The sequence below is a fragment of the Microcaecilia unicolor genome, chromosome 10 (genome assembly GCF_901765095.1).
Source record: "Microcaecilia unicolor chromosome 10, aMicUni1.1, whole genome shotgun sequence".
Lineage (NCBI taxonomy): Eukaryota > Metazoa > Chordata > Amphibia > Gymnophiona > Siphonopidae > Microcaecilia > Microcaecilia unicolor.
In genome coordinates this window covers 94,703,413-94,728,515 of record NC_044040.1, presented here as the reverse complement: position 1 = coordinate 94,728,515, position 25,103 = coordinate 94,703,413, and the positions used below count along the sequence as shown (strand labels likewise).

At 41.4% G+C, this 25,103-nt stretch overlaps 1 protein-coding gene across 1 annotated transcript in view; it reads left to right on the top strand.

Moving 5' to 3' along the window:
- The first annotated feature begins 21,116 nt into the window (after positions 1-21,116).
- The window catches only part of CHRM2 (cholinergic receptor muscarinic 2), an 81,802-nt gene continuing 77,815 nt past the window's right edge, over positions 21,117-25,103 (top strand). Inside the window, exon 1 of the mRNA XM_030216964.1 lies at positions 21,117-21,192. The gene's annotated coding sequence lies outside the window, so the exon portion shown is untranslated. The remainder of the gene's footprint in view (positions 21,193-25,103) is intronic.

Genomic DNA, 25,103 nt, shown 5'->3' with positions numbered 1-25,103 from the left:
ATTCAATTATCAGCTCTGAAGTTTTCTTTTTTTTTTTTTCTCAGTTATCTTAAGTACATAAGTATTGCCATACTGGAACAGACCAAAGGTCCATCAAGCCCAGCATCCTGTTTCCAACAGTGGCCAATCCAGGTGACAAATACCTGGCAAGATCCCCAAAAAGTACAAAACATTTTACGCTGCTTATCCCAGAAATAAGCAATGGATTTTCCAGAAGTCCATTTTAATAATGGTCTATGGACTTTTCCTTTAGGAAGCCGTCCAAACCTTTTTTAAACCCCACTAAGCTAACCGCCTTTACCACATTCTCTAGCAACAAATTCCAGAGTTTAATTACACATTGAGTGAAGAAAAAGTTTCTGCAATTCGTTTTAAATTTACTACTTTGTAGATTCATTGAATGCCCCCTAGTCCTAGTATTTGTGGAAAGAGTAAACAGACATTTCATGTCTACCCTTTCCATTCCACTCATTATTTTATAGACCTCTATCATATCTCCCCACAGCCGTCTTTTCTCCAAGCTGACGTGCCCTAGCCGCGTAAGCCTTTCCTCATAGGGAAGTCGTCCCATCCCCTTTATCATTTTCGTCTCCCATCTCTGCACCGTTTCTAATTCCACTATATCCTTTTTGAGATGCGGTGATCAGAATTGAACACAATATTCGAGGCGCGGTCGCACCATGGAGTAATACAAAGGCATTATAAAGTCCTCATTTTTGTTTTCCATTCCTTTCCTAATAATACCTAACATTCTATTTGCTTTCTTAGCCGCCACAGCACACTGAGCAGAAGGTTTCAACGTATTACCAATGACAACATCTAGATCTCTTTCTTGGTCAGTGACTCCTAACATGGAATCTTGCATTATGTAGCTATAATTCGGGTTCCTGTTTCCCACATGCATCACTTTTCACTTACATTAAACGTCATCTGCCATTTAGACACCCAATCTCGTAAGTTCCTCTTGTAATTTTTCACAATCGTGTTGCGATTTAACAACTTTTAATAACTTTGCGTCATCAGCAAATTTAATTACCTCACTAGTTATTCCCATCTCTAGGTCATTTATAAATACGTTAAAAAGCAGCAGTCCCAGCACAAACCCCTGGGGAACCCCACTAACTACCCTTCTCCATTAAGAATACTGACCATTTAACCCTACTCTGTTTTCTATCTTTTAACCAGTTTTTAATCCGCAATAGGACACTAGTTCCTATCCCATGGCCTTATACACCTTATACACACTATAACCACATAAGCACTGCCATACTGGGAAAAGACCAACCAGCTTATAATAGAAAGTGATCGCCGGCCATCTTCTGACACAAATCGGGAGATGGCCAGCGATTTTTTAAAAGCGGCGAAATCGGTATAATCGAAAGTGGCATTTTTGACTGCATCGCCGCTTTCCCGTCGCTTCGCCAGCGAAAGTTCAAGGGGGCGTATCGGTAGATAAGCGAAGGCGGGACATGGGTGGACATGGGCATGGCTACCAGATGGCCGGCTTTTGCCGATAATGGAAAAAAAAAAGCGGCGTTAAGCAGTATTTCGCCGGCTTTATTTGGTCCTTTTATTTTCACGACCAAGCCTCAAAAAGGTGCCCCAACTGACCAGATGACCACTGGAGGGAATGGGGGATGACCTCCCCATACTCCCCCAGTGGTCACCAATCCCCTTCCAAACTAAAACAATAAAACTAAAAACCTTTTTTGCCAGCCTATATGCCAGCCTCAAATGCCGTACCCACCTCCATGATAGCACTGTTGGATTATTTGTAGTAAATAATTAGCAGATTTTATACACACAGCTTCAGCTTTAGAAATGTTAATTTCTTTTCTTCATCTCTCTCACATACACCCCAGAATAATTCACTGCTGAGTCACTTTAAAGTTGAAGTAACAAAACATCTGTTTACTCACAGTTTTAGTCAGATTGATATTCAGACAGGCTTATATAAACATAATACTATACATTTGGATTATCAGCTCTTTCCATGTGCTTAGATGGTAATGGATGCTCACACCATAGATCCTCAGGCTAGGAGAGATCATGAGCTCCATGTGCTGTGCCTAACCCCCACAGGAAGTTGCATGGGTGTGACCTCTCTAGGCAATTCATATCAGAGGTCACAGAGTAATCACAGAGAAAAACATTGATGACAGGCAATGCATGTTAAATACAATACATTATTCCAACAAACCCCTTCTCATGCATAACTGTCATGCAATTATTAATTCATACAAAGTCCAAGCTTTATTCGCAGATTCTCAAAACGTTCTCTGGGTAACGGTTTGGTCATGATGTCAGCTGTCATCTCACTGGTGTGACAATAGTCTAGACTGATGACCCCTTCTTTCGCCAACTCTCGCACGTTGTGATATTTCGTTGCGATGTGCTTGGTGCGTGACTTAACCTTGTCATTCTGTGACAGTCTGATGCAGCTCTGATTATCTTCCATTATCTGGATTGGTCTCTGTTCAGCTATTCCAAAATCCAGCAAAAGTTTTTCAATCCACATCAGTTCTCTGCATGCTTCTGATACAGCCACATATTCAGCTTCTGTAGAAGACAGACTCACAATACTTTGTTTATGACTGGCCCATGAAATTTGTACATTTCCATACATAAACACATATCCACTTGTGGATTTATAATCAGAATGATCCCCTGCCCAATCTGAATCACAGTAACATATTAGTTTTGGATTACTATTGGCTGAAATCTTTAATTTACAATCAATGGTACCCTTTAAATACCTTACCATCCTTTTAACTGCAGTCCAATCTGATTTGGTAGGTGAGCTGACCCTTCTGCTCAAAATTCCTACTGCATTTGCTATATCAGCCCTGTATGTGGTAGTCAGATATAAAAGCTTACCTATGGCTGATCTATATTGGATGTTATCTGGTAAAGGTTCTCTTACTGTTTCATCCTTCAGAAAATCAGTGATCATGGGAGTGCTTACAATTTGGGCATCTTGCATACCTAAACTTTCAATAAGCTCATTTATTTTCTGCTTCTGGCTTAGAAGATAAGAACCATCATTTTGTTTCTCAATTTCTATACCAAGATAGTATGACACATTACCAAGTTCTTTTATCTCAACATTCAGGTTTAAATATTTTACAATGTCCTTGTACTCTTGCTCACTTTCGCTTGCAATGAGCAGATCATCAACAAAAGCTAAAATGTATGCATATTGTCCATTTCTGCACCTAGTGTACAAGCATTTATCTGCTTCACCTTGCTTAAATCCTAAATTTGTCAATATTTCATGCAATTTGTCATTCCAACATTTTGCACTTTGCTTTAATCCATAAAGACCTTTGTTTAATTTACACACTAGCTGTCTTTGTTTTGTATTTATGAAACCTGTTGGCTGTTCCATGTACAAGTCTTCAGTTATATCTCCATGAAGAAATGCTGTTTTCACATCAGTGTGGTTGACTTGCATGCCTTTTGAGACTGCAATGCTCAGAAGTGTTCTAATTGTCGTGTGTTTCACTACAGGTGCAAACACTTCATCAAAATCTTCTCCATATTTTTGAAGATATCCCTTTGCGACTAATCTGGCTTTATACCTTTCCACTTTTCCTTGTGCATTCCTTTTTAACTTGAATACCCATTTGCATCCTATAGCTTTCTTGCCAGGAGGTAATTTTGTAAGAATCCAAGTTTTATTTTTATCCAATGCATCAATTTCTTCTTGTGCAGCTTTACGCCATTCAGCAGCTTCTTCTGCTGGCATTTTCTCAATCTCATCCCATATTAAGGGCTCTTGAGCTTCTGCTGACTTTGTTAGGTAAGACAGTCTTGGGGGTGGAACACCTTTGTTTTCCCTGGATGAGCGTCTGACAACAGGTTGGTCTGACCTTTCCGCATCCTCTAAATCTGACAGTCCTTCTCCAATTGATTCCCCTTCTCCAACTGTACTGTCTCCTGCAATGATCCTTTCTGTGTCTGCTTCCTCTGCCTGTTCCTCGTTAGATACAGATGAGTTGCTTTCAGACATCTGCCTTGGTATGGCATTTATATACACTGGCATGTCTATTATGGTTCTAGTTTCATATTCTGGATGATAAGGCTCATCTGGGATAATCCAGCCTTTATCAACCCTTTTGTTTTCATCAAAATATGTAACATGTCTTATGCCAACAATGCCAGTTTTCAGATTCAAAATTCTATATCCTTTGTGTCCTGGAGCATAGCCAACTAAAATGCCCCTTTCTGTTGTGGAATCCAGCTTATGCCTTCTTTGCTTTGGTACATGAGCATATGCTGTACTTCCAAATGTTCTTATGTGTGACAGGTTTGGCTTCCTACCATGCCATGTCTCATGTGGTGTGCGCTCAGCGCCTTTAGTTGGCATTCTGTTCTGTAGGTACACTGCTGTGAGAATGGCTTCCCCCCATAGTCTTTTAGGGAGATTGCTATCTGACAGCATACATCTGGTCATTTCCACAAGTGACCTAAATTTTCTCTCTGCAACAGAATTTTGCTCTGGTGTATAAGCTACTGTTGTGATATGCTGAATGCCTTCTTGTTCTAGAAATGTGCGCATGCTTTGTGAAGTGAACTCACCACCATTGTCGGTCTGAAGAACCTTTGGTTTTCTTTCAAATTTATTGCTCACCATGGCTACGTATTTCTTCAGCATGTCTGTGACTTGACTTTTTTTCTTTCAGCAAATAGGCCACACAATATCTAGAGAAATCATCCAAGAATATTAGCACAAATCTGTTATTTCCCAATGATGGGATATTAAACGGTCCACATAAGTCACTGTGTATTAAGTCCAGTACTTTATTACTCCTATTTCCTGTGTATGCAGGAAATGAGGGTCTCACACCTTTTTGAGTAACACAGTCTATGCATTTCTCCATTTTACCAGTATCGGCACTTATTTGAATGCCTGTGGCTAGTTGCCCACTGTGAAGATCCTGGATCACCTTAAAATCACGATGTCCCAGGCGGCGGTGCCAGATTTCCAGACTACATTTACCATCATTCTTCCTTACTTGCGCCAGATGTGAGGCTTCACCTGAAATGCTCAGTTTATAAACATCATTATGCATAAAAGCTTCAGCATACACTTCATCATTTTTAGAGATTGTGCACTTACTGTTTTCAAAATGAATCGCAAATCCCTTCTTATCTAATGTAGATACACTAAGCATATTGCAAACTGCTTGGGGAATATACAAGACATCACTTACAGGAATTTCTTTAACTTCATTAGACACTTTGCATTTTAAGAATCCAATGCCTTTTGCTTGGATCTGAGTAGTCCCTGCGTTTGCAGTTTGAAGAATACCTTCTTCTGGACTCATTTCCTGAAAGAAATCCTTACAATTGGTTAAATGGCATGTGCTCCACGAATCCAAAATCCAAGTACTTTCATTTGAATTATTATTTACCATAGTCAAAGATTTTTCTGCCATTAGAAAGCCCTTATGTTTATCATTGTCTTTCATACATTTTCTGCTTGGAAAATTCTTTTGTTCCATTGGCTTAGGTGAGCTAGAGGGAGTGTTTTGTGTTTCCTTACACCATTTAGATACATGTCCCTCCTTTCCACATGAATAGCAAATCAGCTTGCCCTTGGGTGGAGTTTTCCCATAGCTCCGCCTTCCTCTGTTCTTTGCCAAGAAATTTGTTTCATTTCTCTCTGACTTGCTTTGAGAACACATCTCCTCAGAATCATTAATTATGCATTCCTGCCTCAGTTTTGATGCTGCCTGTTCAAAAGATTGCCCTTCAATGGCTTCATTTACAGACCTAAAAACATCAAACTTCTTTGATAGTGAGGTAAAAAGAAATGCTCTTTTCAATGCATCACACATGGGAATTCCAGAAAGTTCTAACTTTTGAAATGAAGACATAAGATGCATAATGTGATCATTACATTTACTTTTATCCCTTAATTTGGTTTCATTCAACTCTGCCAACCAAATTGGTTGCTGTTTTGCATATGTAGTTGCATACATAGTTCTTAGTTTATCTAAAATGTCGTTTGCTGTATCTTTTGCCTCCACTAATATGGCTTGTTTCTCTGAGAGAGCTTCCAAAAACATGCACTTCACATAATAGTTTGCATTGTCCCATTCAGCCATATTTTCAGCTGTTCTGTTTTGGTCTAAACATATACTTAATTTCTTTGCTTGAAGGAGACATCTGAATCTTAGCTCCCATTGCTGATAATTAAATTCAGTTAATTTAGGCACCTTGAGAGAGTAGAAAAATGGTGAATTTCCTCCCTCAGCCATTTCTTAGCCTTGCCTTCTGTTTGGTGTGTGGGGGGAGAGAGAGACAGACTGAATCTTTCTTTTAAAACTTTAGAGAAAAAAATTTGGCTTTTTCACTGCCTGGTAATATTTCTCCCTTTTTCAATTCCTGGGCTGGGCCCATAACCCTTTTGTTGGATTATTTGTAGTAAATAATTAGCAGATTTTATACACACAGCTTCAGCTTTAGAAATGTTAATTTCTTTTCTTCATCTCTCTCACATACACCCCAGAATAATTCACTGCTGAGTCACTTTAAAGTTGAAGTAACAAAACATCTGTTTACTCACAGTTTTAGTCAGATTGATATTCAGACAGGCTTATATAAACATAATACTATACATTTGGATTATCAGCTCTTTCCATGTGCTTAGATGGTAATGGATGCTCACACCATAGATCCTCAGGCTAGGAGAGATCATGAGCTCCATGTGCTGTGCCTAACCCCCACAGGAAGTTGCATGGGTGTGACCTCTCTAGGCAATTCACATCAGAGGTCACAGAGTAATCACAGAGAAAAACATTGCTGACAGGCAATGCATGTTAAATACAATACATTATTCCAACAAGCACAATGTGTTGTATCCTCCGACAGCCTTTCCCTGGTTGCGATGTGGCTCTCGGGTGAGTGTGACACCTTTTCTGTTAGGTGCCCTGCAGAATCACATTAGCAATGCATTGTGGTGGGTGTAGGGTACTGGGCTCTACTTCCCTGGTGCTTTCCCCCCCCTGCTAACTGGGTCAGAGTGTGCCCTGTTTTGTTTCCTGTTGTAGTCCATGCGGTAGTGGCCATTTTTGTAAGCCAGTTTTAGTTCCCTTTCCTGTGTTACCCACGTTAGAGAACGTAGTTCTTACCTTGCATGGTGCTGAAAGAGGGCATTGTACACCATTGTGCCAGCTCTGACCTACTGCTAATCTTAGTACCAGGGGACTCTTTGCCAGTGGGGCACAACTTCTGATCTGCAGTTAACTGTGAGTAAACGTGGTTATTTCAAGAAAGGACTTTTTCAGAGAGATTAGTCTTCAGGTGTCAACTGGTGTGCCAAGGTTATACAGCAGCAACAAGTCCTAGAGGCTGTATGCAGGTCCCTGGAACAATTTTAGTGGGTGCAGTACATTTGTGGGTAGTGGGTTTGGGGGGGGGGTTGGGGGGCTCAGCTCCCAAAGTAAGGGAGCTGTGCACGTGGGAGCTTTTCTGAAGTCCAGCGCAGTGACCCCTAGGATGGCTGGTTGGTGTCCTGGCATGTCAGGGGGCCAGTGCACTAAAAATGCTGGCTCCTCCCACTGCCAAATGCCTTGAATTTGGCCGGGGTTTGAGATGGCCGACATAACTTTCCATTATCGCTGAAAAAGAAACCCGGCCATCTCAAACCTGGCGAACTGCATGGCATTTAGACGGGCTAAACCGTATTATCGAAAAAAAGAGATGGCCGGCCATCTTTTTCGATAATACGGTTCCGACCAGCTGTAGCGCCGCTGCCAACATAAATCATCAGCGATCTATTTGGCCGGCGACATTCGATTATGCCCCTCCAAGGGTCCATCGAGCCCAGCATCCTGTCTCAGACAGTGGTCAATCCAGGCTTCAAGAACCCGGCAAAGCCCAAAGAGAAAAAAAAATTAATAATGTTCAATGGACTTTTCCTTCAGGAATCTGTCCAAACCCCCCTTAAACTGCTGTCACTACATTCTCCAGTAACGAGTTCCAGAGTCCAACTACATGCTGAGTAAAGAAAACCTTTCTCCTATTTGTTTTAAATCTACCATATTCTAGCTTCATCTTGTGTCCCCTGGTTCTATTATTTTTTGAAAGTGTAAACAAACGCTTCACATCTGTCCACTCTACTCCGCTCATTATCTTGTAGACTTCTATCATATCACCCCTCAGCCGCCTTTTCTCCAAGCTGAAGAGCCCTAACTGTCTTAGCCTTTCCTCAAAGGGAAGTCGTTCCATTCCTTTTATCATTTTTGTGGCCTTCTCTGCACCTTCTCCAATTCTTTTATATCTTTTTTGAGATGCGGCGACCAGAATTGGACACAATATTCAAGGTGTGGTGGCACCATGGAGCGATACAACAGCATTATAACATCCTTGTGTTTGTTTTCCATCCCTTTCCTAATAATACTCAACATTCTGTGCGCTTTCTTAGACGCTGCAGCACACTGAGCTGAAGTTTTCAACGTCTTATCAACGATTCCCAGATCCCTTTCTAGGTCTGTGACTCCTAACGCGGAACCTTGCATGACATAGCTGTAATTCGGGTCCCTCTTACCCACATGCATCACTTTGCACTTGTCAACATTGAACTTCATCTGCCACTTAGACGCCCAATCCCCCAGTCTCTCAAGGTCCTCCTGTAATCTTTCACACTCCTCCTGCGACTTGACGACCCTGAATAACTTTGTGTCATCTGCGAATTTAATTACCTCACTAGTTACTCCCATTTCTAGGTCATTTATAAATATGTTAAAAAGCAGCGGTCCCAGCACAGACCCCTGAGGGACCCCACTAACTACCCTTCTCCATTGAGAATACTGACCATTCAATCCTACTCTCTGCTTCCTATCCTTCAGCCAGCTCTTAATCCATACTAATACCCTACCTCCGATCCCATTACTCTCCAGTTTCCTCAGGAGTCTTTCATGAGGCACTTTGTCAAATGCCTTCTGAAAATCCAGATACACAATATCCACCAGCTCCCCATTGTCCACATGTTTGTTCACCCCCTCAAAAAATGCAGTAGATTGGTGATGCAAGACTTCCCTTCACTAAATCCGTGCTGACTTTGTCTCATCAGCCCATGTTTTGTATGTGCTCTGTAATTTTATTCATAATAATAGCCTCTACTATTTTGCCCAGTACCGACGTCAGACTCACCGGTCTATAATTTCCCGGATCTCCTCTGGAACCCTTTTTAAAAATCAGCGTAACATTGGCTACCCTCCAGTCTTCCGGTACAACACCTGATTTTAGGGATAAATTGCATATTACTAACAGCAGCTCTACAAGTTCATTTTTCAGTTCTATTAATACTCTGGGATGAATACCATCTGGTCCTGGTGATTTGCTACTCTTCAGAACTTTGCAGAACTGACCCATTACATCCTCCAAGTTTACAGAGAATTATTTTTTTTTACATTTGTACCCCGCGCTTTCCCACTCATGGCAGGCTCAATGTGTCAGGTTCTCAGGTTCAGAGCCCGCAGGGCCGGGCTCTGGAGCAAACGTGAGCCCTTGGGCTGCTGCCGAGGAGCGACAGCAGCAGGCAAATCCCACCAACCAACACTGGGTAAGCACACCGGCAGGGACTGCAGGCACTGCCCAGCGAACCAGAACACATGGACTGGAATCCACTGGACTGGTCCGCACAGCTTCACCTGCGCTTAGCTACTAAGCCCCCTAGGAGTTGAGCTCCTGGGTTCGAGTAGCCGGCAGGACTTACTGGATACCGGATGACACAGGGACCAGGACTGGAAACAGAAGTGTTCCTAAACCTAAACTGATCTCCGTGCTCCCAAGCCCTAAACCAGCAGGAGTGTTCCTAACAGTAAACTGACAAAAGGACTTCCTAAGCCCTATACTAAACAGGAGCTCCTAAGCCCTGCTCAAGAAAGGGACATTCTAAGCCCTAAACTAACAGAGCAGGGAACTAAGCACAAAGCTAACACAGGTGCTACTAAGCACCAAGCTACAAGCAGAGCTCTACACTAATAAGCTAAACACAAAACTACCAAGCTACCTAAGCACTGCTCTAGCAAGCTAGATACAACACTAACAAGGTGCTTCCTAAGCACTACTCTGGCAAGCAACCAGAAGAGTTCCTAGCACTAAAAGGGAAGACAGGGGAGCCACAAGGAAAAAGCAGGGAAGCTAACACATAAGCCAAAAGTGATTCTAAATCACCAAACACCAACAGCAAAGACTGCAATGCTCCCAATAGCACAAACCCAGAAGTACCTCTAACAGCAAACTCTGCAGTGTTCCTAACAACACCAAACCCTGAAGTACTTCTATCAGCAACAGAGCTTCCAAAGCCCTACACACAGCAATGCTTCCAAAACCAAGAGGGAAAAGCAGGGGAACCAAAAGGGAAAAGCAGGAAAGCTAAACACACAGTCACCAGTGCACACTGCACCAACACTAACCTGGCCCTTAGCAAAAGCAAGCAGGGAAACTAGACACAAAGTCAGAAGTGCACACTGCACCACCCTACCTAAAGCAAACACCACTGTTGCAAAGGCTCTGAAGGAAACAACACCACTTCCTTATCAAGGCCCTCCCTGATGATGTCACACTCCCTAGACCTAGGCAAAAGCACACTGACCCAGAGAGGCCCAACCCACACCAATGCAACACTGTGAAGCACTTGAAGCCAGTACACCCAAAGAGAGGTAGAGCTAACTCAGTCCACCCACACAGCTGTAGTAAAGTAAAACAATTAACCCCATGCTGCTGGAAGCTGCCAGCACAGAGAGACAGAGCCAGCTCAGAAAGAACAGACAAAAGAAACAGAAGCCAGCTAAGAAGCTGACCCCCAGGAAAGAGGTAAGTTTGAGAGGGGTTCTAACCCCAATCATAACACAATGCGGCTTACATGGGGCAATGGAGGGTTAAGTGACTTGCCCAGAGTCACAAGGAGCTGCCTGTGCCTGAAGTGGGAATTGAACTCAGTTCCTCAGTTCCCCAGGACCAAAGTCCACCACCCTAACCACTAGGCCACTCCTCTGACTCTGACTCGCCTGCTTCAAATACCCTTTCTGGCACCAGTGTCCCTCCCATATCCTCCTTGGTGAAGACCGAAGCAAAGAATTCATTTAATTTCTCTGCTATGGCTTTGTCTTCCCTGATCGCCCCTTTAACACTACTTTCGTCCAGCGGCCCAACCAATTCTTTAGCCAGCTTCCTACTTTTAATGTATCTAAAAAAATTTTTACTATGTATTTTCATTTCTAATGCTAACTTTTTTTCAAAGTTCTTTTTTGCTCTCCTTATATCTGCTTGGCATTCCTTATGCTTTATCTTATTATTTTCAGTTGGTTCTTTTCTCCATTTTCTGAAGGATTGTTTTTTTGCTCTAATGGCTTCCTTTACCTTACTGTTTAGCCACGCCGGCTGACGTTTGGTCTTTTTTCCTCTTTTTCTAATACGCGGAATATATTTGTCTGGTACCTTTAGGATGGTGTTTTTGAACAGCATCCACACCTGATGCAAGTTTTTTACCCTGTGAGCTGCTCCTTTTAGTCTTTTTTTCTTTCACCGTTTTACTCATTTTATCGTAATCTCCTTTTCTAAAGTTAAACTCTAGTGTATTTGATTTCCTAAGTTCACTTACTTCAATGCCAATATCAAAACTGATCATATTATGATGACTGTTATCAAGTGGCCCTCGCACTGTTACCCCCAGCACCAGATCATGAGCTCCACTAAGGACTAAGTCTAGTATTTTTCCTTCTCTTTTTGGCTCCTGAACTAGCTGTTCCATGAAGCTGTCTTTGATTTCATCAAGAAATTTTATCTCCCTAGCGTGTACCGATGTTACATTAACCCAGTCTATACCTGGATAATTGAAATCACCCATTATTATTACATTGCCCATTTTATTTGCTTCCCTAATTTCCTTTGACAATGCTGCGTCCGTCTGCTCGTCCTGACCAGGCGGACGGTAGTACACTCCTATCACCATTTTGTTTCTCCTTTTCACGTGGAATTTCAATCCACAAAGATTCCAATAGGGGTTTTGTATCCTGCAATATTTGCAGCCTATCTGAATTAAGGTTCTCATTGATATACAGTGCTACTCCTCCTCCAATCCTATCTACCTAATCACTACGATATAATTTGTAGCCCAGTATGACTGTGTCCCACTGGTTATCTTCCTTCCACCAGGTCTCAGAGATGCCTATAATATCCAATTTTTCATTGTGTGCAGTGTATTCCAGCTCTCCCATCTTATGTCTCAGGCTCCTTGCATTTGCGTATACACATTTCAATGCATGCTTGTTGCTCAGTTTTATATCACGTTTAATACATGCCATTATTAATATGTTATCTTCTGTCTGGTTATTATTAATTTTATATCAAAAATTCCTCTTCTGGCAAAGACATGACCCATCTATAAACTTTTAAAGTCAGCAGTGCTAAAAGGAACAGCAAGCAATCATGGGACTCTCCTCCATCTGGTATGGGGAGCAAAATAGCAGGGTTGAAGATAGAATACCCTCTTAAATGGATATGACTGCTGATAACATAGCATTGAACTGTGAATTATTGTGCAGCAATAAAGTTCAGCATTTCTCAGTAAAAGGCACAAAGAGTTGAGGGTGTGTTGCCAAGCCCAGCTGCTGCAACTACATTGAATGGTGAACGCAAACTCTTCTGCATACACTGTCAGCTAACATTAGTCTGCTAAAATTCTCTTGATTGCTTCTTACCTCTAATTCAGGAAGCAGGTGAAAGCCTGGCTCTACTCCCAAGCTTTTAATACATATGGTGACTGACTATACACTCATTCTGCACCTGGACTAGCTTGCTACACACACTGGGGCCCATTTTCGAAAGAAATAAACATCTAAAAAGTGTCATAAAGCAGCATTTGGATGTTTTTCTAACAAAACTGTTTAAATCAGAATTTCGTCCTTTAGATTATCAATAGAAATCAAACAAAATAAAACATGGAAAAGAAAATAAGATGATACCTTTTTTATTGGACATAACTTAATACATTTCTTGATTAGCTTTCGAAGGTCTCCCTTCTTCCTCAGATCGGAAATTTCCTTATTTCCGATCTGAGGAAGAAGGGAGACCTTCGAAAGCTAATCAAGAAATGTATTAAGTTACGTCCAATAAAAAAGGTATCATCTTATTTTCTTTTCCATGTTTTATTTTGTTTGATTTCTATTGATAACCTTAAGAGTGGACTAACACAGCTACCACACTCCTGTCCTTTAGATTGTAAGCTGTTCTGAGCAGGGACCGTCCTTAGTTGTTAATTTGTACAGCGCTGCGTAACCCTAGTAGCGCTCTAGAAATGTTAAGTAGTAGTAGTAGTAGTAAATCAGAATTTTGAAACCTATTTTTAGACGTTTTTCTATGAAGTCCATCAGAAGTGCGTTCAAATCACAAGGGGGTATGTCAGGGAAGTCTTGAAAGCGGGATTAGGGCATGCCTAACTCTTGGATGTTTTACAGCCATAATGGAACAAAACAAAAATGTCCAGAACTAAAACTAAGACATTTTGGTCTAGACCTGTTTTCAGAATGAATAAGGCTCAAAAAGGTGCCCTAAATAACCAGATGACCCCTGGAGGGAATCAGGAGTGAACCCTTAATACCCCACCAGTGGTCACTGACCCCCTCCCACCCCCAAAAATGTGAATAAAATATGACTTACCAGCCTCTGTCACAGCTGCAGATGGTAAAGTTAGGTCTATTAGAGGAGCATGCAGGTCCCTTGAGTAGTGTAGTGATTGGTGCAGTACACAGAGGGGGACCTAGGCCCCTATCTCCCTCTACCTGTCACATTTGTGGTGGAAACTGTGACCAAAACCATACTGTACCCACATATAGGTGTCCCCTTCACCCATAAGGGCTATTGTAGTGGGGGGCAGTGGGCTTTGGGTAGGTTTGGAGGGCTCAGGGGACAAGATAAGGGAGAAAAGGTGAGATGTGTACCTTGGAGCATTTTTATGAAGTGCACAGAAGTGCCCATTGCTCTCCTGGGATGGCTGGGGGACCAGTCTACTAAAAATGCTGGCTCCTGCTACATCCCAATGGCATGAATCTCTGTTTTTCACCTAGTCGTTTTTTTTTGTTTTTTTTTCAAACATGGACCAAAAATCAAATAGAATGCTAGGCATTATTAGGAAAGGAATGGAAAACAAACATAAGGATGTTATAATGCCTTTGTATCGTTCCATGGTGCAACCGCACCTCAAATACTGTGTGCAATTTTAGTCACCGCATCTCAATAAAGATATAGTGGAATTAGAAAAAGTGCAGAGAAGGGTAACGAAAATGATAAAGGGGAAGGGTCGATTTCCCTATGAGGAAAGGCTAATGTGGCTAGATCTCTTCAACTTGGAGAAAAGATGGCTGAGGGGAGATATGATAGAGGTCTATAAAATAAAGAGTGGAGTGGAATAGGTAGACGTGAATCGCTTATTTACTCTTTCCAAAAATACTAGGGCTAGGGGGCATGCAATGAAACTACAAAGTAGTAAATTTAAAACAAATCAGAGAAAATATTTCTTCACTCAACATGTAATTAAACACTGGAATTCGTTGCCAGAGAATATAATAAAAGCATTTAGCTTAGTGAGGTTTTAAAAAGGTTTGGATAACTTCATCGCTCCCGAATTATTTAACCACCATGTCCAAAGGAGTGGAGGAGTGAGTTAGGAATGTATGCTGAAACAGAAGTCATTTACAGCTGAACCTGTGTCGGCAGTGCCACTCCTAAACCCGCAAAAGCTATCAGCTTGGAGTTTTTGGCTCTCGTGGAGGTTACATTGAAAATCATCTGGAAGGCACTCCAGGACCTAACGGTGGTAGTAAATAAGTTTGCTTCATATATAATCGTATTAATGAGCCACATGGATAATCTAATCGAATCCTTTGAGAATGAAACATTGATACGGCAAATGAAGTTCTACAGGAGTAGGAAATGGTTACGATTTTGAAGATGATAATAGACCAGAAAAATTTGAACAAAATGAATATTATTACAGATGATTAATATCGAGATTGTTGTTTTCCCAGAGTTCCGGATATGACTCGTAAAGTTTTTTCCTCTGAAATGATTCCTCTTAGTATATTTATTCAAAAGGAGTGAAGCCTGTGAAACGAGGATTACCTTAATCAGTGGGAATTGGATTAGAGACTCAAGTGTTTGTATTGTTAAATAATTTCTGGTTTTAAAAGAGAAAAAATGAAATCAGTTGTATTATTTCCACTAATATTGAACAATAAGTATGTTTCCAACAAAATAAATTGACTATACACCGTTGTGGGTTTGAAGAAGCCAACCAGATGGTCAATGTGGAATAATGATTCAGATAAATAATAACTGGGGATAATCAGGTTAATACCACGTTTTCTTTGTTTACTGTTGTTTAATTGATCTCCTTGTCTTGTTTCACTCTCCCTATTTTGTGGTCTAATGAAGAGTATAGAATTACCTGATTGAAATAATTCTTGTATTATTTTGTTTGTATTTCTGGCAAGTTATTTTAGTGCTTGTAAAATTAAATTGTTATAAATAAAATAAAAAATAAAAAAAAAGGTTTGGATAACTTCCTAAAAAAATATATATATATATTTTTGGCTTGGCTTGGCTGTGCTCTGCCTTACCCCATCCTGGGCACAACTCCACACCAGGTTCTCTAGGTAACTCGGGATACTTGGCAGCTCAAATAATAGCAAACAAGTCAGAAAATGTCCTGTATTTTATTTTAGAATAGTCTCTTTCCTGGGCTATATGCCTCCCTGGGCTTAGTACATAGCCCCAGCATGCTTATAGTTTCAAGTTAGCAAAAGAAAAGAAAAACAAACACAAACTCTTTTCCAACGGGTATTACTGCAGCCCTCAGCCCCACAGTCCAAGTTCTTCCCTCCCCAAATCCGTCAAGTCCATTACCCTTGGGCAAAAGTTCCAACACTTTACCCAGCAAAAAGGTTTCCAAAGTTCATTCAGCAAAATGTTCCCCAAAGTTCATTCAGCAAAAAGGTTCCCAAAGTTCATTCAGCAAAAAGTTCTGCTTCCCTCCCAACTCAAGTCATCCATACCCTCCCCTCAGAAAACAACCTGAGAAAAGGGGACCACCTCCCTTTCATACCAGCCAATAACTCCTCCCCAAGGGTCACGCTTGAGCCCAGGGCCAGGTGGTAGCTACCTTTCCAGGGAACCTGCTCAGATACTTCCATGGGCTTTCCTCTCAATGTATTCAATTAAATTGTTCATCAAGGTTTATTTTATTTGTTGTATTTGTATCCCACATTTTCCCACCTATTTGCAGGCTCAATGTGGCTTACAATATACCGTTATGGCATTCGCCATTCCAGATTAGAAGATGGCAATTAGTGTTGCTTAGAGAACAAGTATGATATGATAAAATTAAGCAAACAGATAAAAGAAGCACATAGTTCCGAATATAGGTAAAGTGGAGATGTGTTACATTTACAATTATTGAACACTAGTAAAAAAAAGGCCTGTTTCGGAAACAAATGAAACGGGCGCTAGCAAGGTTTTCCTCGGTGTGTGTATGTTTGAGAGTGTGTGTGGGAGAGTGACTCTGTGAGAGAGTGAATGTGCGAGTGTGTGTCTGTGAGAGAAAGAGTGAGATTGGGTGCGAGTGTGTGAGAGAGAGAGAGAGAGTGTGCCAGGGGCCCCCTTCCTCCTTGTGCCAGGGGCCCCCTTCCTCCTTGTGCCAGGGGCCCCTCCACTCCTCCCTCCCAGTGCCAGGGGCCCCTCCCTCCCAATTTCAGGGTCTCTCTCCCTCCCAGTTTCAGGGTCTCCCTCCCTCCCTCTCTGCCTCTATGGTGAGAGGTGCTTGGAGAGACTGCGGCATGAAAAATGGAAAAAAAGAGAGAGAGAGAGAGGAAAGTGGCTAGAAGCAAAGGGGGGGGGGGGGGAGAGAGAGAGAGGGAGGGAGGGCAAGATCTCCCCACTACAGAGAAAAAAAAGTTTTAAAAATACCTTGGTAAATTCCAAACACTTGGGCTGCTGTGAACAGGACCCCCTCCCCCTTTTTCTAATACAAATCTTCTCTGCAGGATGCTTCTTCTTCCAGATTCGGGGGTGGGGGGAGGTTAGTGTAATCAGGAGAAGAAAAAAAGGTGAAAACCCCGGCGATTTTAGCTTTGTAATTCATCCGTTTTCATTTTCTTTCTTCTGTTCCTTGCGCCATTGTCCCACCTACTCACCCCCACCCCCATGACAGCCCCTCTATACCTCCCCGCCACCTTGTCTCTGAATGCAAGTGTCACAGCAGGAGTGAAAAGGGATCCCGGTGGTGGTGGGGGGCTGCATTGTCAAAGCCAGGTTTGTGTTTTTTACTGCGTCTTCAACGTTCCATTGGGTGAATGCAAGTGTCACAGCAGGAGTGAAAAGGGATCCCGGTGGTGGGGGGGCTGCATTGTCAAAGTCAGGGTTGTGTTTATTGTCTCTTTTTAGCCTTTCACTGCTCTGCCAGCCCTGCTCTGAACACGACCCCCTCCCCCTTTTTCTAATACAAATCTTCTCTGCAGGATGCTTCTTCTTCCAGATTCGGGGGGGTGGGGGGAGGTTAGTGTAATCAGGAGAAGAAAAAAAGGTGAAAACCCAGGCGATTTTACCTGGCGAATTCATCCGTTTTCATTTTATATCTTCTGTTCCTTGCGCCATTGTCCCACCTACTTGCCCCCACCCCCATGACAGCCCCTCTATACCTACCCACCACCTTGCCTCTGAATGCAAGTGTCACTTGTCACAGCAGGAGTGAAAAGGGATCCCGGTGGTGGGGGGGCTGCATTGTCCAAGCCAGGGTTGTGTTTATTACTGCGTCTTCAACGTTCCAATGGGACATCATTTCTCTGTGTAAAATGCACCTCCAACGTGGGGGTGAGCGATGTGATTCGCTGAGTGTCATTGCTCTGCCCTCGATGTCAGCACGTTTGATGCGAGGGCGGGGCAACCGCTCATGGGCAAATTGTGGTTTCACCACCATGCAGTTAGAACATTGGGACTTGTGGAGGCTTCAGTAGAACATTGACGGTGCGTTTTATATAGAGAGATTGTGGTATGCCTTGTTGAAGAGGTTGCTAGCAGGCCCTTAGATTGCCCCCTTTTTTTTTCACCTGGGCTAAAGCAGAAATGTCCATGGGCTCTACCCCCGTCCCTCCACCAACCTCTTTGGTCTCTGGAATCACCTCCCCCGGCAACCACTCCATAGGTTCTATTTGTCCTCCTTGCCTCCCCAGCTGCTTCCAATCTTTATCATGAGCTTGCTCAAAGGCTTCCTGTTCCTCTCTCCTGGGAACCTGGGAGTTGTTGTCCAATTCACCTTCTCTAAGGGAGTCTAGTGGCCTCCTCTGGGAATCTGGGGCATTGCTGTGCTGGTTAGCCTTTCTAGAGGATAGTTGTACCTTTACATTCACATCTCCATTTCAAGCACCTTTTCAATGCAATGGGGGGGGGGGGGGGGGGTAAACTTTACAGAACTAACCCCTCCCCAGACAAGGTGAAAAGAATCAGCTCAATACTTCAGGTACCCACTGAGCCTATGCTGCACAGATCATTGTTACACCATTAAATATTCAAGATTCCTCCCTCTTTCCCTGCCACTGCCAGTCCCCAATTGTTCTCTTCCCATCCTCCAGGTTGTGTGGCCTTCCGGCCTGAGTCCCAGTTCTGAATGACTAATGGCTCCTACAGTCTGGAACCTGAAGACTACTTCCCTGCCATCCGGTCAGCGCTGCCACTACTTCTTCCATTGCTTACCTGGTGTTGGTGTCCAGGCCAGGATCCAGCATATCCATCAGAGACAAAGGAAAGGAAGAAGGGAACATGTAATTAAACTCTGGAATTCGTTGCTAGTGAATGTGGTAAAGGCAGTTAGCTTAGCGGGGTTTTAAAAAGATTTTGATGGCTTCCTAAAGGAAAAGTCCATAGACCATTATTAAAATGGCTTGGAGAAAATCCACTGCTTATTTCTCGGTTAAGCAGCATAAAATGTATTGATCTTTTTTTGGATCTTGCCAAGTATTTGTGACCTGGATTGGTCACTGTTGGAAACAGAATGCTGGGCTTGATGGACCTTTGATCTGTCCCAGTGTGGCAATACTTATGTACTTATGGTGAAGGGAAGGAGGAAGGCGGTGGCGCTGTAGGTCCATTATCTCAGTCTCTCTTTAGTTCTGTCTACCCCTGGGTTAACTCCTCTTCAAGGAAACTAGCCACCACCACCATGGTTAGGCCTAGAGCCACGGGAACGCTGTTGATCATGGTCAGGGACAAATTTTACTCATTTTGTTGAAATTTTCTCCAAGGTTGTTAGTTGTATATTTGCTTCTAGCACTGTACAGTTGTTTTCAGCTCTTCTTTTGTGTTTATAGTGCAAAACTTAATAATTTTGTTGAACTAAAAAAAAGTCTAGAAGACGTGCTATAAAATTACTATGTAGCAATTCTTGATCAAATTTGAGATTTTTGTTTTGTTTTATTTTTGTTTTTTACATAACACATAATTAGGCTCTGGAATTCATTGCTGAAGGATGTGGTAAAATAGTTAGCACACTTAGATTTAAAAAGAATTGGACAAATTCCTGAAGGAAAAATCTAAAACTGTTACTAGCAAAGTAAGCTTTAGAGAAGCTATTTCTGGGGACAGGCAGCATGGACTGTTTCTACTTTTTGGGATCCTACTAGGTACCTCTGATCTGGACTGGCCACCATTGGAAACAGGACACCAGGTTTGTTGGACCTTTAATCTGACTCAATATGGCAGGTTTTAAATTCTTACATTTTTAAAACAGTTTTCTACCCAAAACATCTTATGGATACTTATGCTTATGGTGTAACCGAACGAAGCATGGGAGCTTGATATCCTTGACTTTTTAAATCTGATTCTACCACTACTGATTCTGAATAATTTGGTCAGAGGGTTTTAAAAGTTGATTTTATTTGTTACTTAACATTCAACTTTTTTCAAATAGTGAATGATATTATCCATATTCTCTTTAGAAGATTAAGGATATGATAAAATGAGATAGTCAAAGTATCCCAAAGCTCATTTGGATACCTCAAAATTGCTAACATTGAAAACTTTGTCTCTGTCACCTTCTGTAATATAAAATAAATCACTTGGGACATTCTATGAAAAACAGAGTTCATCTGAAGGGGAAGTACTCCTCTAAAAGGGGAAGAAGCAGCAGAGTGGAGTGGAGGAGTGGCCTAGTGGTTAGGGTGGTGGACTTTGGTCCTGGGGAACTGAGTTTGATTCCCAATTCAGGCACAGGCAGCTCTGTGTGACTCTGGGCAAGTCACTTAACCCTCCATTGCCACATGTAAACCGCATTAAGCCTACCATGAGTGGGAAAGCACGGGGTACAAATGTAACAAAAAAAAAAGATAGTAGCCTTATGAGTTATCTCTGTCTGACTCTAATTGTTAAAAGTCATACTCCAACCCCCCATGAAAGTACTGAACCAGAATCAGACCTAAGAGGTGGAGAGTATATGAATTATTAAATAAAAAGTTATGGGGGTTGATCTTTAAAGTGATTTTAACTAGCCATAAATGGCTTTTGGCTGGTTAAATCACCTGATTGGGGCTAACCGCTAATTTTCAGTGGAACTTAACTGGTTAAGACTGCTGAAAATAACCAATTAGCGCCAAAATGAAAACTGGTTATTATGTGGGTGTTCCAGGGGCCGAGTCAGCACTTGGCTTTTAAGGGCCGATATTCAGCACTTAACCGACCAGGTTAACTGCATAAAGAGGACCACATAAAAGTCAGTCCTATCTTTATGCAGTAATCCATAGCCGATTCATTGCTGAATATCACCCTTAACTGGCTATGTGTTAGCCAGCTATGGAAACCCTGAAATTCAATGTCAGTGACCAGACATGGCCTGGCATTGAATTTGTGTAGTTTATGTCAGCAGTGGTCAGCAAAACACAAATCACCACCAGCTATTTTTTGATGCAACTTCCCAAGAATTTTAAGAGATATCTTACTTTCTGAGGCTGAACTGCTCTGAGTAGTTCTGATATTGGTTAAATTTGAGCTAACTGTGCAAAAGAGTAAAATCGATTTTAATTGGGCTTTATTGTAGATTTCAACCATACTGTCGTAGAGAAAAAGGAAGGAGTTGATATACAGTTTAGAGAAGAAAAACCTGACTGTTGAGGAATTCCTATGACCAAAGTAGAGGTAAGTGAAGAGCTGCAAAGAGCCAATCAGCAATCAGAGAGAGCATCATGGAACCTGCTCAATTAATTCTGCAGGTAAAGCCAGACTAACGGGTCTCTCAGTGTGTTCGCCCTTGCAATGTGAGCCATGCATGATTAGAAAAATATTCTAGGCTTTTTTAGTTAAGGCAAGGCACATTCTATATCATGGTGATGCAGACCATTTAACCTATGTATGGGACTCTCTTTCGTTCTCATCCATGGAGAAAACTGTTGTTATGATGAGAATCATTTTCTATTAAATACTGAGGTCATAAATTGCTCTTATGAGCTGTTTAAAGGAGGTAAAGGATTTTCTCTTCCATATTTTCTATTTCTTGCTCTTATCTAGATTGTAATGTTTTATCTTAGTTTTATTTTGACAAAATAACAAATATCCAGGGTAAGGGTTTTCCAGTTGGTAGTTCTGTACTTATAAGTATCAATGCATATAGACAGTTGCCCTCTAATTCTATAAACTTGCATGCACAATTTTATGCTTAGCGTACAAAGTTGTGCACATGTTATAGAAGTGGGCTACTTATGCCCATAACTTAATTTAATAATTAGCTGCTTATTCACCCTAAGAACCAATTATTGGCTATAATTGTTGGTAATTGATAGTAATTGGCATTAATTAGCAGTTACACACATAACTGCCCTTAGTCAGGATTCTAAAAATTAAGTACGCAGGATCTATTGCATGCAACTGCGAGCGGGCGTGGACATAGGAGGGGCATGGGCAGGTAGGGGCATGCCCAGCATTTAATGTATATGTGATAGAATATTAACAGTTATGTGCCTGACAGCAGTTAGACCCGTGCATTTATACCAACCATTGAACTAACGTAAGAGCTCACATCTAAAGTTAGTCATATAACTGTCGACTTATGCTAGTATTCTATAATGGCAATAATGCATGTAATTGCCAATATAGAATTTGTGCTTAAAATAATGCATCCTGTTACTTAACTTTGGACAACCTGTAGAGAATTAGCCCCTAAGTGTGGGCTGGTCAGACCTTAAAGTCATTAAAGAAAAACATTTAGAGCTACTGTTAACTAGAACATTTTATTTATTTATTTATTTGTTTGTTTGTTTGTTTGTTGCATTTGTGTCCCACATTTTCCCACCTATTTGCAGGCTCAATGTGGCTTACATAGTGCAGTAGTGGCAATCGCCAATACCGGCATGAACAAATACAAAGTGAAGTAGTGACAGATAATGATCAGAATTGACAGACATATTGGGGGTCAAGGGGAAAGTAGGTTAAGTCCAATACGAACATTTATATTGTTTTGTTTGCGTGGTTAAGGCATTTAGGTTGGGTTGTTTGAGTATGCCTTTTCGAACAAGTTTCAAGTTAATATGGGGAACTAGGCAGGAATGCCCCCCCTCCCCCCGTCACCCCTTTTGTTCCTGCTATCCTTAGAGCCTTTGGTGGTGAAAATTAGAAATAATACCCACTTAGAGGGAATAAAAGTGGGAAACAAATAATACCATATCAGTATGTTTGCGGATGACATGTTATTATATGTTTCTACCTCAGTTGTGGAGCTAGAGAATGTCTTATTGATTGAAGACTATTCATGCCATGATTAAGCTTATTCTTAAAAAAAAAAAGATGGATGCTAATTTATTAGCAACATTTCTTCTATTTTTCCTCAACTGGATGCTATTGTCTCATCCTGATTCATATCGGCATTGATACCTGTTTTTTTCTGCAATTTCACCTTCACTCTTAGCACTTATGATATTTGTGAGTATTGTTTGCTAAGAGCTCTAATTAGAGTCATGAGATCCAAAAAGAAGGTCTCTTCAGAACATGTTATCCTGGTTACAGTTACCTTGTCTGTCTTCTGGAACAGGATCCTACATCCTATACTTCATTCACTGTATCTCAGCAACATGCCCTCTGTGGATCTGTTTACCAACTTTGAACACTTCTTAGTTATACATGTATGCTGTGCAGAAAAATATCCTCAGCTGATTTATTTGAGGTTTTCGGGGGTGGGGGGGGGGGGGAATATATCGAAATGGATCAGTTTTGTACATACCATGAGAGTAATGAACCTCACTTCTATCCTAGAATATATGGAGCATGATCTCAGTCTCTCAAATGTATTGCTAATACTCACTTGCATCATGCAAAAGAGAGCTTTCTTCTGGAGTTTATGTCAACATATCCAGATGTGCTTGAAAATTTATTTTAACCAAGCCCGTGGCACTCAAAATTATAGGAAATATCTGTACACAATTCTAATCTAATCTATCATGAGCACTTCTATTCCACTTATCCCAGGTAGGCTCAAGGCGGATTACAAAAAAAGAATAAAGAAAAGTTGGGTCAGTCTCCCAAGATTATACTATCCTAATTGTGTACTACAAACATTTTTAAATATAAACATTAATTTGTCTGATTTAAAAAATAGAGTTCAAATAGGGCATCCAAATGGCAGATGATGTTTAATGTAAGCAAGTGCAAAGTGATGCATCTGGGAAAGAGGAACCCAAACTATTGCTGTGTGATACAAGGTTCCACATTAGGAGTCACCACCCAGGAAGACAATCTAGGTGTCATCATTGATGATACATTGAAACCCTCTACTTAGTGTGCAGTGGCATATAGAGAGTGGCATATAGAGAAAATAGAATGTTAGGAATTATTAGGAAAGGAATGGAAAACAAACATGAGAATGTTATAATGCCTTTGTATTGCTCCATGGTGCAACAGCACTTCGAATACTGTGTGCAATTCTGGTCACCGTATCTCAAAAAAACATATAGCAGAATTAGAAAAGGTACAGAGAAGAGTGACAAAATGATAAAAGGGATGGGATGACTTCCCTGTGAGGAAAAGCTAAAACAGCTAAGGCTCTTCAGGTTAGAGAAGAGATAGCTGAGGGGAGAAATGATAGAGGTCTATAAAATACTGACTGGAGTGGAACGAGTAGACGTGAATCGTTGCCAGAGAATGTGGTAAAGGCAGTTAGCATAGTGGGTTTAAAGAAGTTTGGGATAATTTCCTAAAAGAAAAGTCCATAAGCCATTATTAAGATGGACTTGGGAAAACCCACTGCTTATTTCTAGGATAAGCAGCACAAAATCTATTTTACTGTTCTGGGATCTTGCCGGGTACCTGTGACCTGGATTGGCCATTGTTGGAAACAGGATACTGGGCTTGATGACCTTCAGTCTGTCCCAGTATGGTAACGCTACTGTTCTTATGTTCTAAGCTTTAACTGACCTCCTAAATGTATAATAACTGTTAATCCTTCCACAGATCAGGGCCACTACCTACAATAGATCTCTTCCTAGTTGTAGAGTTTTGGCAAACCGAGTTTGAGGGAATTGTTGATCTAATTGTTTGTGTTGAGTGTAGTGGTCTTGAAGTAGAATATAGTGAAATTGTATCACAAAGATAAGTCAGGACTAAACCATATAAAATTTTGAAAACAAACATTAATAACTTAAAATGTATTCTAGCTTTTATCGGAAGCCAATGTAACTTAATTAAGAATTTAGTAGCATAATCAGTGGATTTTCCCCCCAAGAGCACTATCTGTAACCTTTGTATTAATGAGTCCAGCACCGATATTCAGCATTGGGTTTAGCAGTTAAATAGTACTGCAAAAATAGCAGCCCTATCTTTAACTGCTAGGAACCGGTTAGTGCTGAATATTGGCTTAACTGGTTAATTTCCGTCAGCCAAAAATGAAACAGGAAATTCATTGCTGATCGCTACAGCATGGCATTGAATTTCTGGGTTCAGTGCCAGCAGCAGGCTTTAACCATGCTGCCCGCCATCAGATGAATATCAGCCCCATAGTGCCCCCTCATATTAGCTCTAGACCCACCCAAAATGTCAGGCCTGGCTACGCCACTGCGATGAGG